The sequence below is a fragment of the Meles meles genome, chromosome 10 (assembly GCF_922984935.1).
Source record: "Meles meles chromosome 10, mMelMel3.1 paternal haplotype, whole genome shotgun sequence".
Classification (NCBI taxonomy): domain Eukaryota; kingdom Metazoa; phylum Chordata; class Mammalia; order Carnivora; family Mustelidae; genus Meles; species Meles meles.
The window spans coordinates 22240174-22256687 of NC_060075.1; positions in this window are offsets into that span (position 1 = coordinate 22240174).

Below are 16514 nucleotides of genomic sequence, written 5' to 3' on the forward strand. Positions count from 1 at the left end.
GAAAAAGCAAGGTTCAAAACAATGTCTGTTACAATCTTACTTATATAAAAACATCTGTGTATCGTGTATCTAAATATCTATATATTTATAATATTGATATATTTGTATATGTATTAGAAATGCCTAGAAAGATACAGATGTGGCAAATTGGCAGCTTAGGGACAAATTCCGTCCACAGGGAGATTGGTTTTACTGTTTTTTTTGTTTTAAATTCAAATCTGGAATGCCTTTAGGAAGGGTTCCATACAGCTAGCTCTCTTAACTCTATTATTTTACCTTCAATTCCCTGAGTCTTCTTTGCCGGGGCCCTAAATGCAAGTGAGGAGACAAGTGAGCATGGTGGGGGGTGGGTAGCTGGCGGGTACTTTAAGTTTTTACTTTCCACTTCCATCTAATCAGCAGACAGGACTTAAGGGAGGGTGGGGTAGGGATTGACATCCTTCATTCTCCGGAGAAGAACCAGAGGAAAACACCCTTCTGAAAGAAGCGGCACAGATTTACAAGCTATTGCTATGGTCCAGATAAGGACACGGAGGATCCGAAAAAGCCTATAAATGCAAGGCTGAATTGTGAAACCCAGATTTGAAACTTCTTTTTAAATCCCTTATCAGCCACTGCAGTTAGAAGAATGCACAGGCTTTTCTTTCTTCTTCCTGTTTTCCCCACGATGAAAAATTGCAACCTATGGTTTATCACATGGGCCACTGGGCAGGACACTGTTGTGCTCTGTGGGAATCTTGCTCTGCTCAAAGCATGCCTGGAGAGTCTCATTTTCCCATGCCCACAAGTTAATTTCTTTCTCTTCACTGTGTTGATGATACCAGCTGTATAGAAAGCAGGAGTCTTCACCACTGAAGGTATAGCAGAAACCAAACTCTGATGTCCCTGGACAGAGTCGACCAGATAGGACTGTCCTGGCCCTTGTTATCTACCTTGTAGGCTCAGTGGTTTCCACAGTTCACTTTGAGATAATATTAGAAACCCCACAGCCTGCGAGTAAGAGTAAAGCTTTACCTTAAAATAAGAACAAGGAAAACTTCCAAATGAAACATTCCCTTGTTTTTGGCAGTAGCTAAAAGATAGCCTGGTGTGAGAGTCCTGGATGCCATCCTATGCTCTTTCATCTACTGGAAATTCTTCAGTTGAATGAAATTATTTATTTGAAAAGGTTTCATTGAATTTAGGCTGGTATTTCAGAGACTTTCTCTTCTGCTGTCTCAACAGTGGGGAATGCAGCATGGTACTAAGTTGGAGAGCTTGGGGCACGAATAAAGTCAGATTCATGACTACTCATCTCTTTGGCTGGATCATTTCTCAAAAACAGAGAAAGGGAGATGGGGAGGTGGGATGTAACACAGAAGTTTTACAACTGTAGAAGGGGTTACTGCCCGTCGGTAACCCACTGTACCCCCATTCTAACAGTGTTTGTCACAAAACATTATGTGTGTCAGGGATATTCAAGTCCTTCAATGCAACTCCACTGAGTTCATACAAGTAACTCAAATGTCCATTTATTGATTGATGGATAAATAAATATGGTATATGATACAATGGAGTATTATTTGGCAATAAAAAGGACTGAAGTACAGATACTTGATACAACTTGGATGAATCATGAAAATACTGTTAAGTGGGGCACCTGGGTGGCTCAGGCATTGAGCGTCTGCCTGTGGCTCAGGTCATGATCCCGGGGTCCTGGGATTGAGCCCCACCTTGGGCTCCCTGCTCAGTGGGAAGACTGCTTCTTCCTCTCCCAATCCCCTTGCTTGTGTTCCCTCTCTCGCGGTGTCTCTCTCTATCAAATAAATTAAAAAATCTTTAAAAAATATTTTATTATGTGAACAATGCCAAACACGAAAGACCACATGTTGTATGAGTCCATTTCTACACAACATCCAGAAGAGGCAAATCTATAGAGACAGAAAGTAGATTAGTGATTGCCTAGGGCTATGGAGAAGTGGGGGAATAAGAATGATTGCCAACGAGTATACAGGTTTTTTGGGAGGTGGTGAATATATTCTAAAATTGATAGCCGTGATAGTTACACAACTCTGTGAATAAGCAAAAAAAACACTGAATTGTATATTTTACATAGGCAAATGAGTTGTTTAAAAAAAAAATAAAAAGGGGCACCTGGTGGCTCAGTGGGTTAAGCCTCTGCCTTCAGCTCAGGTCATGATCTCAGGGTCCTGGGATAAAGACCCGCATCGGGCTCTCTGCTCAGCTGGGACTGCTTCTCCCCCCCTTCTGCCTGCCTCTTTGCTTGCTTGTGATCTCTCTCTCTGTCAAATAAATAAATAAAATCTTTTTTAAAAAATCTGAAGGAGCTAATTTTATATAAATATAAATATATATATACACACACACAAAAATACTTAATAGAATTAAGAATTTCATAAGAAGAATATCACAACAAAAAAGATCAATTCATGAAAAAAATTCTAAGTGTGTGTGTATATGTGATAATAGAGCTTCAAAATAACTGAAGCAAAAACTGATGGAAATTAGAAAAATAGGTAAATCCACATTATAACTGGGAATTTTCATATTCATCTCTCATTAATTTATAGAGAAATAAACAGAAAATGAGACTATAGGACACTTGAACAACACCATCAATCAATTTGAACTAAGTGCCATTTAAAGAAAACTTCATCCAACAAAAGTAGAACACATAGCCTTTTCAACTGAAGAAGAAATATTCACCAGAATAGATCATATTCTGGAACACAAAACAGGTCTCAATAAATTTAAAAGGATTGAATTGATATGACATACAGTTCTCTAAACACAATGGAATTAAATTATAAATCAATAACAGAAAAATATATGGAAATCCTTAGATATTTGGAAATTAAACACTAGACTTTGAAATAATCTATAGGTCAAATAATAAATCACAAGAGAAATTATTAAATATTTGAACTGAGTGGAAATAAAAACAGAACATATCAAAATTTGTGGGATACAGCTAAAACTGCGCTAAGAAGGAAATTTATAGCAATGAAAGATTATATTCAACAAGGAGAAATGTCTCAAATCAAAAATTTAATCTTCCATCTTAAGAAACTATAAAAAGAAGAGCAAAGTAAACCAAAGTAAAAGAAAAAAGGAAATAATAAAGAGCAATTGATGAAATAGAAACAGAGAAATAATAGAGAAAATCAATGAAAATAAAAGCTGATTCTTTGAAAAGATCAATAGAATTAATAAAGCTCTAGCTAGACTAATCAAGGAAAAGAAAAAGAAGACAAAACTTGCCAACATCAGGAATAAAGGAGGACAAAATACAGATCCTCGGACATCAGAAGGATGAAAAGGAAACATTATAGACAACTTAATGCTAATAAATTCAACAACTTCAATGAAACAGACAAATTCTGTGAAAAATACCAGAGATCATTCAGGAAGAAAGAGATCAACTGAATATCCTTATATCTACTAAATAAATTGTACTCATGGTTAAAACCTTCCCACAGGGAAAACTCCAAGCCCAGGGGACTTCACTGGTGAATGCTACCAAATAGTTCAGGAAGAAATAATCCCAATTTTACACAAAGTATTCTAGAAATAAAAGAGCCAGGAAGATTCTCAATTCATTTTATGAGGCCAGCTTTATTCTGTTGCCAAAACCAGATGAAGGCATTACAAGAAAACTAAATACCAATATCCTTACAAACATAGATGCAGAAATCCCTAACAAATTTTTGGCAAATTGAATCTAACAGTATATAAAATGAATAACACATCATGACTAAATGGGGTTTATCCCAGGAATGTAAACTTGTTTTAATATTCAAAAAAAAATCAGCAGAATCCACCACAATAACAGACTTAAAAAGAAAAACCATCTCCATAGATGTAAAAAGCATTTGACAAAACTCAAACCACATTCTTGATAAAAAATTCTTAGCAAACTAGGAATTGGAGGGAACTCCCTCAACCCAAAAAGAGAAAGACCTGTCAATAACATAATTTTTAATATCTTCCCTACTAATACAGGGAACAAGGACATCTACTCTTCACATGTCTATTCAGCATTGTCCTGGAGGCCCTAGCCAGTGAAATAATGCAAGAAAAAATAAATAAAATCACACATGTTGCAAAGGAGTAAGTAAAACTGCCTCTATTTATATACAACATGATTGTATATATGAAAATACTAAAGGAACTATTAAAAAGCTACCAGAACCAACAAGTGAGTTTATTAAGATTCTAGAATACAAGGCTGTAAGTATATTTCCTAGCAATGAACAATCAGAAACGGGATTTTTAAACAATACCATTTATAGTACATCCTAAAATTATGAAGTACTTGGGGATAAATTATCTAAAATATTATAAGATCTGCATACTGAAATCCTTACTGAGAAAAACTAAGGAAGATCTAATAAGTAAAGAGTTATATGATGTTCATAGATTAGAAGACTCAATATTGTTAAAGTATCAATTCTCCCCCAAATGATCTATAGATCTGAGCAATTTGTTTTGTAAAAAAAAAAAAAAAAAAAATACAAAGCTGAGGGGCACCTGGGTAGCTCAGTGGGTTAAAGACTCTGCCTTCAGCTCAGGTCATGATCCCAGGGTTCTGGGATCGAGCCCCGCATCGGGCTCTCTGCTCAGCGGGGAGCCTGCCTCCTCTTTCTCTGCCTGTTTCTCTGCCTACTTGTGATCTCTGTCGGCCAAATAATAAATAAAATCTTTAAACAAAAAAAGTAAAAAATAAATAACAAGCTGATTCCAAAGTTTATGTGGAGCACCCAGTTTGGCAACACACATACTAAAGTTTATGTGGAAACGCAAAGGACCTAGAATAGTGGAAATAATTTTTAAAATAAAGAACAAAGTTAGAGCACTCACACTACCTTATTTCAAGACTTACTCTAAAACTATATTCATCAAGACAAGGTGATGCAGGTGTAAAAAGAGACATGTACCGTAATGTCACAGAACAGTCTAGAAATAGACCCACATATATATGATCATTTGATTTTCAACAATGTTCTCAGGTGATTCAGTAGTGAAAGGATAACATTTTGTTATCTATTTCAGAATACTATTTCAGAAAATAGTACTAGAACAAAGCAGAGGTCTACTGGGTATCCACATGCAAAACACAAACACACACACATGTGTGAGAAAAAGATCTGGTCTTATTTGACATCACTTATAAATTTAATTCAAAATGAATCACAGACCATAACCAAAACATATTCAAAATGGATCACAGATCTAAATATTATAAGAACTATAGTAATTGTAGAAGAAAACATAAGAAAAAACTCATAGCAGGCTTTGGTTAAGCAAAATATTCTTAACTAGGACATAAAATATAAAATATGACAAAAATTATAAATTAGACTTTATCAAAATTAAAAACTTCTTGGGGCACCTAGGTGGCACAGTTGGTTAAGCATCCAACTCCTGGCTTCAGCTCGGGCAGTGATCTCAGGGTTGTGAGATGGAGCCCTGCGTCAGGTTCCCCACTCAGCGGTGAGTCTGCTTGAGATTCTCTCTCCTTCTCCCTCTGTCCTATCCATTCATGCTTTCTCTCTCTCTCCCTTTCTCTCTCTCTCTCAAATAAATAAATCTTTTTAAAAAATTAAAATTTCTCAAAAGACACTGTGATGAAAATGAAAAGCTACAGACTAAAGGTATTTATAATACCTATAGCTTAGAACTTGTATCCAATATACCTAAACAATCTTGCAATTGAATAAGAAAACCACCCAGTTTAAAAAGAGCAAAAGAGAGGCACCTGGGTGGCTCAGTGGGTTAAAGCCTCTGCCTTCGGCTCAGGTCATGATCCCAGGGTCCTGGGATCGAGCCCCACATCGGGCTCTCTGCTCCGCAGGGAGCCTGCTTCCCCCTCTCTCTCTGCCTGCCTCTCTGCCTACTTGTGATCTCTACCAAATAAACAAATAAAATCTTTAAAAATAAATAAAATAAATTTTTAAAAAGAGCAAAAGGGGGGCACCTGGGTGACTCAGTGGTTTAAGCCGCTGCCTTCGGCTCAGGTCATGATCTCAGGGTCCTGGGATCGAGTCCCGCATCGGGCTCTCTGCTCCGCAGGGAGCCTGCTTCCCTCTCACTCTCTCTGCCTGCCTCTCTGCCTACTTGTATTTCTCTCTGTCAAATAAATAAATAAAATCTTTAAAAAAAAAAAAAAGAGCAAAAGGTTTCAACAGACACTTCACCAAACAAGGTATATGAATAGCAAATAAGCACAGAAAAGATGCCCAACATCATTCCTCACTAGGGAAATGCAAACTGAAATCACATGAAATACTATTTCAGGCCCAGCAAAGTGACTAAAATTAAAAAGACAGACAATAGCAAGTGTTGACAAGGATATAGAACAACTGAAACTCTCATACATTGCTGGTGAGAATGCAAAATTGTGTAACTTCTTTGGAAAACAGTTTGTTTCATGTAATGTTAAACATGTGTTTAATATAGGACTCAATTACTCAGACACTGGGTATCTGACAAATGGAAATGGAAATGTACATTCACACAAAGTCTTGTCGAATGTTCAGAGGGGTTTTATTTTTAATAGTCAAATCTAGAAATGCCCTTCAAGGGGCACCTGGGTGACTCAATGGGTTAAAGCCTCTGCCTTCAGTTCAGGTCATGATCTCAGGGTCTTGGGATTGAGCCCCGCATCAGGATCTCTGCCCAGGAGGGAGCCTGCTTCTTCCTCTCTCTCTGCCTGCCTCTCTGCCTACTTGTGATCTCTCCCTGTCAAATAAATAAATAAATTTTTAAAAAATGCCCTTCAACTTGTAAAGAGATAAATTCTGGAATATCCATTACATTGAATAATACTCAGCAATAAAAAAGACGTGAAATACTGTATATGAAACAGTGTAGATGTTTCTTTTTTTTTAACTAATTTATTTTTTTATTATGTTATGTTAATCACCATACTATGCTAAGTGAAAGAAGCCAGACAGAAAAGCCAACGACCCATAAAGTTCCAAAAATGGTAAAACAATAGTATCTACAGATAGAAAGCAAATCAGTGGTGGACAGAGACCAAGGGGTCAGGGGAGGGAATTAATTGCAGAGGTGGCCCAGAAAACTTTTTGGGAGATTGGAAATGATCATGTCTTTGTTGTGATTGTGGAATGGCTGGATACAATGTACACTTAAACTTACTGAACATTATCGTATGTAAAGTATACCTCAATAAAGCTGACTTTTAAAGTGATAGAAAAATAATATTTAGCATAAGTTTAGAAAAAGTCTGGAAGAATGTACATTAAATTCTTAAGAACAGGGATGAGACTACAAAAGTCTTTCCCTTTCTATTTCACTTTGTTACATACTTCTATGTTTTATTTTGTAACGAAGAAACTTCTCTATTATTCAGGATTTTTGTGATCGTCAGTAATAGAAACCCAACTCAAGCTAATTTAGGAAAAGAAGGAATTTATTGGTTTATGTGCCTGTATAGTCTGGGGTAGATTCAGAGAGAGCTGAATCTAGGTACTCCAATGAATTTATTGAGAATGAAGCTTTCCCCAACTGTTGACCCTTTTTTCCTCTGTTTTGGCTTCATTTTCAGACTGCCTCTCCCCCTGTGATGATGACAAAGCAGCCTACTAGCTTAGAAACTCTGGAGGAAAACACACACCAGGGAAAGTCCTGGGTCAGTTCTTAAAGACCCAGAATGGAACACATGTCCTTCCTTGAGCACTGGGACTGTGACAACCAAGCCTGGGTCAAAGGATGTGCATGGAATTGAGCAAGGGCAGGGTGGTCTCAGCTCACCCCCACACTGAAGATCAGTTTTCAAAAGGAGAGAAAAGAAAAAAAAAAAGGAAGAGGATCTGATATCAGATCCTTGGCAGGCAAAAAGCAAAGGATGACTACTAGCAGTTTTGGAGTGGAGTCTTTTGAGTTTTCCACATATAGTATCATATCATCTGCGAAGACTGATCGTTTGACTTCTTCTTTGCTGATTTGGATGCCTTTAATTTCCTTTTGTTGTCTGATTGCTGAGGCTAGGACTTCTAGTACTATGTTGAATAACAGTGGTGATAATGGACATCCCTGCCGTGTTCCTGATCTTAGTGGAAAAACTTTCAGTTTTTCTCCATTGAAAATGATATTTGCAGTGGGTTTTTCATAGATGGTTTTGATGATATTGAGGTATGTGCCCTCTATCCTTACACTTTGAAGAGTTGTGATCAGGAAGGGATGCTGTACTTTGTCAAATGCTTTTTCAGCATCTATTGAGAGTATCATATGGTTCTTGTTCTTTCTTTTATTAATGTGTTGTATCACATGGATTGATTTGCAGATGTTGAACCAACCTTGCAGCCCTGGAATAAATCCCACTTGGTCATGGTGAATAATCTTTTTAATGTTCTGTTGGATCCTATTGGCTAGTATTTTGGTGAGAATTTTTGCATCTGTGTTCATCAAGGATATTGGTCTGTAATTCTCTTTTTTGATGGGATCCTTGTCTGGTTTGGGGATCAAGGTGATGCTGGCCTCATAAAATGAGTTTGGAAGTTTTCCTTCCATTTCTATTTTTTGGAACCATTTCAGGAGAATAGGTATTAATTCTTCTTTAAATGTTTGGTAGAATTCCCCTGGGAAGCCATCTGGCCCTGGGCTTTTGTTCGTTTGGAGATTTTTGATGACTGTTTCAATCTCCTTACTGGTTATGGGTCTGTTCAGGTTTTCTATTTCTTCCTGGTTCAGTTTTGGTAGTTTATATGTCTCTAGGAATGCATCCATTTCTTCCAGATTGTCAAATCTGTTGGCGTAGAGTTGCTCATAGTATGTTCTTATAATTGTCTGTATTTCTTTGGTGTTAGTTGTGATCTCTTCTCTTTCATTCATGATTTTATTTACTTGGGTCCTTTCTCTTTTCTTTTTGATAAGTCTGGCCAGGGGTTTATCAATCTTACTAATTCTTTCAAAGAACCAGCTCCTAGTTTCATTGATTTGTTCTATTGTTTTTTGTTTGTTTGTTTGTTTCTATTTTATTGATTTCTGCTCTGATCTTTATGATTTCTCTTCTCCTGCTGGGTTTAGGGTTTCTTTCTTGTTCTTGCTCCAGCTCCTTTAGGTGTAGGGTTAGGTAAATGATGACTACTAGAAGGTACTGCTTTTAGAATGGGGGGGGGGAGTTTGTTTTGTTTCATTTTTTGTTTTTAATCTTTAGAATAACTGAGCCCAAGGCAATATTCTTTGGTGCTCTCCTAAGAGAGCACAGTGTACAGGAGAAGAAGGCATTCCTGGGGCTCACTCGTATGAAGTAAATGAATCTACTTAAAATTCCTATGCCGAAACCTTAACCCCCAATATGATGATATTAGAAGGTGAGGCCTTTGGAAGGTGATTAGGTTAGATGATGTCATGAAGTGGAGCTATCCTCCATGATGGGATTTGTTTCCTCACAGGAAGAGGAGGAGACTTGGGGCACCCGACTCTTGGTTTCTGCTCAGGTGTTGATCACAAGGGTGGTGAGATCAAACCCCACATCATGCTCCAGGCCCAGCGCAGAGTCAGCTTGAGAGCCTCTCTCTCTCTGCCTCTGCCCCCCTCCTACTCATGCTCTCTCCTTAAAATAAAAAATAAATCTTAAAAAAAGAAGAAGAGGAGGAGGAAGAAGAAGAAGAAAAAGAAGACAACGACGACAACGACTAGAGCTCTCTACCATGTAAGGTACAGTGAGAAGGTGGCCATCTATAAGCCAAGAAGCGGGCCCTTGTCAGACAGAGTCTCCCAGCACCTTGATCGTGGACTTCCCAGCCTCCAGAACCGTGAAAAGCAAATGTCTGCTGTTTAAGCCTCTGGTATTTGTTACAGCAGCCTAAACTAAGATGCCGACATGGCAGCATTCTCTAAAATGGACTGGAGAGGAACTAAGGAAGATTCTATCCAGGAGGAATACTTTCCTTGCCAAAACAGAGAGTAATTTGTAGAAAGAGGTTCTTGAAGGAAAGGACATTGGAAGTTGACTAGGGATGAAGAAAGGATTTCTGAGTCAGCCTGAGGGTGGGGCATGGGGATAGCTGGGGCACAGGGATGGCTGAAACCCTTGTGGGTGGCTTCTATGCACCAGGATTCCAGCCCCAGGATAAACATGCTGCACTTCTGAAGAATCAGGCCAATTTTGCTTAATAGTAAATAATTTTAAATACTTTCATATTAATACAAATCCAAATGCATTATGAAGTAGAATGCAAGAGTTGCATGAATTCTTAAAATAAAAATTCCTTGCTTGCAATCATCCCTTTGGCTGCCTCTCCTTCTCTCCTCGTGAATTCAATCTTTTCTGCTGTTAGGAATGCTTCGGTGGAAAATTTTAGGAAGTACTTCTTTAAGGACTAAGGTCTGGGGATAAGGGATGTTCTTGGATTTTTTTTTTTTTTTTACAGTGTCCAGACACTTTCCAGAAGAAGAAATCAGGCAAGGATTCAGAATTCAAAAATTTGGGATTTTGAGGACAGGGCTAACATCTGGAGGGGTTGGCAGAACAGATATGAGTATAAGCATTAGGGACTGAGGTTCGGGACTGTTCATGCAAACCCTAAAAGCAGCTGCATTCCTGGGTAACATCTCATGTGGAAACTATGGGATCCTGCCCTGGCTCAGGGTCTGGATTAGCGTCTCTTGGTAGGAGTAGGAATCTAGTGTTCTTGGAGAAGCAGATTCATGTCTGGGGTCAGGGGAAGTTCATCTCCAAACAGTGAGCTCTAGTGAGCCAGCTTTCGGCTTCAGAACTGGTGGAGGAGAGAGATGGAGCCCAGAGGTTTTTGAGTTCACAGGCTTAATAAAATATGGGAGAGCAACAAAGGGTCATAAAAATAAAGATGTTTTAACACCAGAAAAGTAAGAAGGACAAAGTGGAAATGACAGTCCTTCCCTAGAAAAGGACCATTAGCGGGCACCTGGTCTTTTTTTTTTTTTTCTCCTTCCCCATCATCACAAGGCAGAAAAAAACTTTATCACAGATCACATCATTCTGAGAAACTGGGAACCAGTGAAGCAACAAGAAGGGTCCTTCCTTTCATGCAAATTGAAAATTACCCCCAGGGGACTTTATTAAAAGGCAGCTGGATTAGTTAATACACTGGAATAATCACATTGCAATATATATCAGACTTACATGTCATACACCTTAAACTTATACAATCTTATATGTCAATTATATCTCAAAAAAAAAAAAAAAAAGACAGGGAAAGATCAGCTCATAGCAATCAGCTTGGCATCTACAGCTAAACCACTAGATAACCAAGGACACCACTGCTCTGCTTCCTCCTGGGTGGGGGCCCTTTGAAATCTTAATAAGTCTTGACGAGCATGGTGGATTATAAAGGACAGGGAATGAGAAGGGGGTGGTGTCAAATGAGAGGATTAAATTGAAAATATAGATTCTTGGTGTGGGGTGGATGAAGAAATTAAGTAATTACAAATCCAAAGGCAAAAGAAAAAAAGAAAAGAAAATGAAAACGGAAGAAACACAATCAGCCTGCACCTGGAGCATTAGGTTCTGGAAATCCAATTTGCACATAAAGAGTGAAGGGGCCTTCACAAGGGGGGGCAGGAGCTGAGGACCTGCTAGTGGGCAGAGGATCGTTGCCCTGGAGACAGCCTTAGCTTAGAAATGGCAAATAGAAAAATAACAGGGGCTTAAGGGAGAAAGAAAAAAAAAAAAAGGCATTACTCAGGATGGTTGAAATCTTAGAAACCAGATGAGACTACATGAAAGAAAGGTACTTAAAAGGACAAATATAGATTTAACTGCTTTAAAAAATGAAAACAGGAAGAAGGAAGGTGTTTTAGTTGTTTCTAGGTTAGGATAGGTGATCAGACACACAATAGATTTAATAGAGGATATGAGAGAAATTTGTTAGGAACAGAAACTGGTATACACTTGTCTATCTCCTAGCATTTGTCCTGGAAGGTACTATCAAAATGTATACTTGGAGAGCCATTATAATAGAAAAATAATAGTAAAAATACATTCAGGAAGCATCCTTATTGTTGCCCACGATTATGACTTGAAATGGTAGATTTAAGAGGGGGAAGTCCAGAGTTATTATCATGAAAGCCACAGATACTAATAGACTGGTTTCAAGGCAAGGCAATGATCGAGGGGAAGTAGTTTGAGCAAATACAGCCAGGAGGTTTTGGGGTTAGGACTTGCTAAAAGTTGTTCTAGATACCATCTGCAAGGTGACTAAGGGTTTTGGTAATGAATTTGGAAACCAGAGAGGCTAGACTAGAGAAGGGATCCTATCTGGATGACCTGGAGCAGGAAGAGCCACCAAGATGGGTCAAAGAATTTAGAGTAAAAGACAACTGGGAGAATGAGGTCCAGGAAGGAGCACAAAAGACAGGTGTGGAGCTAAAACAGTAAGTAGCCAATAACAAGGGAAAAATTAATAGGGACACTTGGACATCATATCAAGTAGGTTGCCAAAAGTACATCAACTGACAAATGCATAAAGGTTATATACACACACAATGGAATATTACTCAACCATCAAAAAAATGAAATCTTGCCATTTGCAACTACATGGATGGATCCAGAATGTATTGTGCTAAGTAAAATAAGTCAGAGAAAGATAAATACCACTTGATCTCACTCATGGGGAATTTAAGACAGAAAGTAGATGAACATATGGGAAAAGGGGAAATTAAAAAAGGAGAGAGGGGAACAAGCCAAAAGAGACTCTTAATAATAGAGAACAAACTAAGGGTTGAAGGAGGGAGGCGGATGGAGGATGGGCTAGACGGGTGACAAGTATTAAAGGGGGCACTTGTGATGAGCGCTGGGTGTTGCATGTAAGTGATCAATCACTGAATTCTAATACAGAAACCAATATTGCACTGTATATTAACTAGGTAAAATCTAAATACATAGAGATAGATAAAAATGAGGGTTCTGGACAATTGCAAGAGGGGACTAAAGCAGTGGTTTTCTGAGTGTTGTCCCCTGACCAGCAGTATCAGCATCAGTTGGGATTTGGTAAAATGCAAATGCTTGGTCTCCCTAAAGCAACTCTGGGGATGGGGCCCAGCAGTCTCTGTTTGAACAGCCCCTCAAAGAGATAGCAATGCACACTGAAGTTTCAGAACATCCCTACTAAAGCATCCCTGATTCGCCTTTTAATGGTTCCTGAGATCAGCTTATTAGGAGGCTCCTTTAAACCTCTGGACCAGCCTCAACAGGAGGATGAATAGTAAGACTCACTGAAGGGGACCCACACAAAGCCACATCGGGGTTTGTCGTTGGTGTCAGACTGATGGTGGGAAAGATCTGAAGCCACATGACCCAACTTGTAGAAGAGAGTTAGACAGAATTAGTTAAAGAGTAGAACTTTGGGAAGAATCCGAATTCGCTGCTAATCTGTATCAGATAATTAACTCTAGAAAACTATGGGTTTGTAATAGAAAAATTCATGAACCCAATAACAGAAAACAAATAAAGGTGACACCCCCCTCTCCCCCGGTCTTCATATTGAACAGGTCTACAGATCAGAAGGTCCCCTGGAAATGGAAAAGGAAATTTTTCAGCTTGGAGAGATCAGGTAGTAAAGCAACGAGAAGCTTTAGGCATCAGGACCCAAAAACATGCAGACGTCATTGGATGGGGTCAGGGCACTAATGGAGAAGACTGTAAATGACTGTAATTTTCGGAGCCGTGAAGCCATAAATTGCACCGGGAGGGCTGCCTGCTATTAGTGTAGCACTCTCTGTTCTCAAGATGAAGCAGCTGGAGGCTGTGGAATTGGTTAAAGTGATTCCTGGAAAAATAAAAGAAAACTGAATATGTACCATAAGAGGTCTTCTGCCACCCTCCCCAAAAGAAATGGGGCCCAAAGCCCTGGGCATAGTGGCCTGGACCATCTTCAGAGGTGAGACTGCCTTCATGCTTCTGAAATTCAAATATGAGATCTCAAGGCTAAAAACTCAAGGACACTAAAAAAGTAAAAAGACTGCCCATTCTTGCTACCACTAAACTTTCAGTTTAATGGAAAGGCAGTGGAAGGGCAGTGGGGGGTATAACAATATGCAGGATGCAGAGAGAAAAACTTGCTCAGGTTATGGTCTTAGCTTTAGAAATGACAGAGGGCAAAGTAGGGACCTAACAGAGGCTTAAGGAGAAGACATATCCTCTCCAAGTTCCAACCCCATAAACTGCTGATACAGCAATAGGAAATAAAAGTTAAGATAAATGAAGGTAGATCAAGGCACTAGGAAATCCAAGAATGAGAACTAGGCAAGTGGGTGGGCCACTGGAAGACTGCCAGAGACTGAGTCTATTCCAGAGCTTTCCTCAGCCCTCCCTCCTATTTCCTTTTTTTGAGGAGGGGGTCGGGGGGAGGTGGTAATGGTGGTGAGTTTTTAACAGTTTTCTCGAAATGCAACTGATGTACAACAAACCACAAATATTTAAAGCATATACTCTTCATATAATTTCATGAATTTTAACATATGTATATACTCCTGAAATCATCACCATTATGCAGAAAATTTCCTCCTGCCCCTTTATAATACATTTTTTTCCCTTCCACCACCTCCTATCTACCAGTCCCCATCCAGGCACTCAATCACTGACACAATTTCTGGCACTAGATTGACAGAAATTTTCTAGAAGTTTCTTATAATTTTTGTATACACTTTTCTAGAATTTTGTAGAAAATTGTGTAGTACATACTCTTTTTGATGACTTTTTTCATTCAACATAATGAATCTGAGATCCATCCATTTTGGCATTATTGTGTATCAATAATTTATTCCTTTTATTGCTGAATAGTATTCCATTATATGGAATAAACTATATAGCCAACAAGTATCTATTCATTTATCCAGTCATCTGTAGATGAACATTCGGGTTGTTTCCATTCTGGGGTATTATAAATAAAGCTATTATGAACATATGCAAGGCTTTGTGGGGATGTGGGGAGTAAGGAATCTTGCCAGAGATAAAGGTCTGTATCAGTTTTCTATTGCTGCATAGCTAATTACCACAAGCCCAGCAGCTTAAAATAACACCCATGTATTTGTTCACATTCTGTATATTAGAGGTCTGGTACGGCATGACTGGGTTCTCAGGTCAGGGTATCACAAGGTTGAAATTAGATATCAGCCAGGTTAAGTTTTCATCTGGAAGATCTATGGAAAAAAATCCACTTTCAAGATCACTTTGCTAGAAGAATTCAATTCCTTATGGTTGTGTAAGTGAGCTCCCCATTTGTTTGCTGGTATGAGCCAGGGGTCATTCTTGGTTCCTGGAACTTACCTCATTCTTTGACTTGTGGTACTCTCCATCTTAAAGCCAGCAAACAGGGAACTGAATCCCCCTCATGTTTCAAATTTCTGATTCCTCTTCTGTGACTAACGAAAAAATTCTGCTTTCCTGTAATTAGGTCAAGCCTTATGCAGATAATTTCCCTATTTTAAAGGTCAATAGGGCAATATAATATAAACTAATGCTAGGACTAAAATTCATCACATTAACAATCTTGAAGATTATTCAGGTCATGTATAACAGAGACAAAGGAAATATTGGGGATCATCTTAAAATTTTTCCTGCCTCAAGGTCATTTCATAACAGTACAATGATCAGTTCATCTAAACATAGGAAAACTAAATGTGTTTGTATCTAATAACAGAGTTTCAAAATATAGGAGATAAAAACTAAGGGAACTAAAGAAGAATTATGCAAATTCACAATTGTAATTGGAGATTTCAGCCTTTCTTTCTCAGTAATTGACAGGACAAATTGCAAAATTAGATAAGATTTAGAAGACTTGAACAACACTATTAACCAAATTGACCTAATTGACATTTGTAGAGCATTATTCCCAGTGATTTTAGAATGGCCACTCTTTTCAACTTCATGGGGTATAGTCACTACTATAAAACAAAAACAAACAAACATATATAAACTAGTATAGGATAAGTTTCAACAAATGTAAAAGGACAGAAATCATACAAAATGTAGTCTCTAACCACAAAGTCATTCAATTAGAACTCACAAAACCCCCATTATAGCAACTCCATCATGGCATGGAGACACTCCAACTTTATGTTTAGATGTCAACAAGACATTAATCCTTTGGTATGATCAAAGAAATATTATTTAATCACAGAGAATGGAAATCCCAAGGTAACTGGTGGGGAAGACTGCTTTCTCTGGGACAAAGTTCAGAATAGAGAGAGTGAATAGTGAGTGTGCAACATTTTCTTTTTTAGATTTTATTTATTTATTTGACAGATAGAGATCACAAGTACGCAGAGAGGCAGGCAGAGAGAGAGAGAGAGAGAGGGAGAGGAGGAAGCAGGCTCCCTGCTGACAGAGAGCCAGATGCGGGGCTCGATCTCAGGACCCTGGGATCATGGCCCAAGCTGAAGGCAGAGGCTTTAACCCACTGAGCCACCCAGGTGCCCTGTGAGTGTGCAACATTTTATAAAGGGAAAGTTCTATCAGTGTAAAATTTGAAAGAGGTTCCACCCAGCATGAAATTTCATAGAGCCAA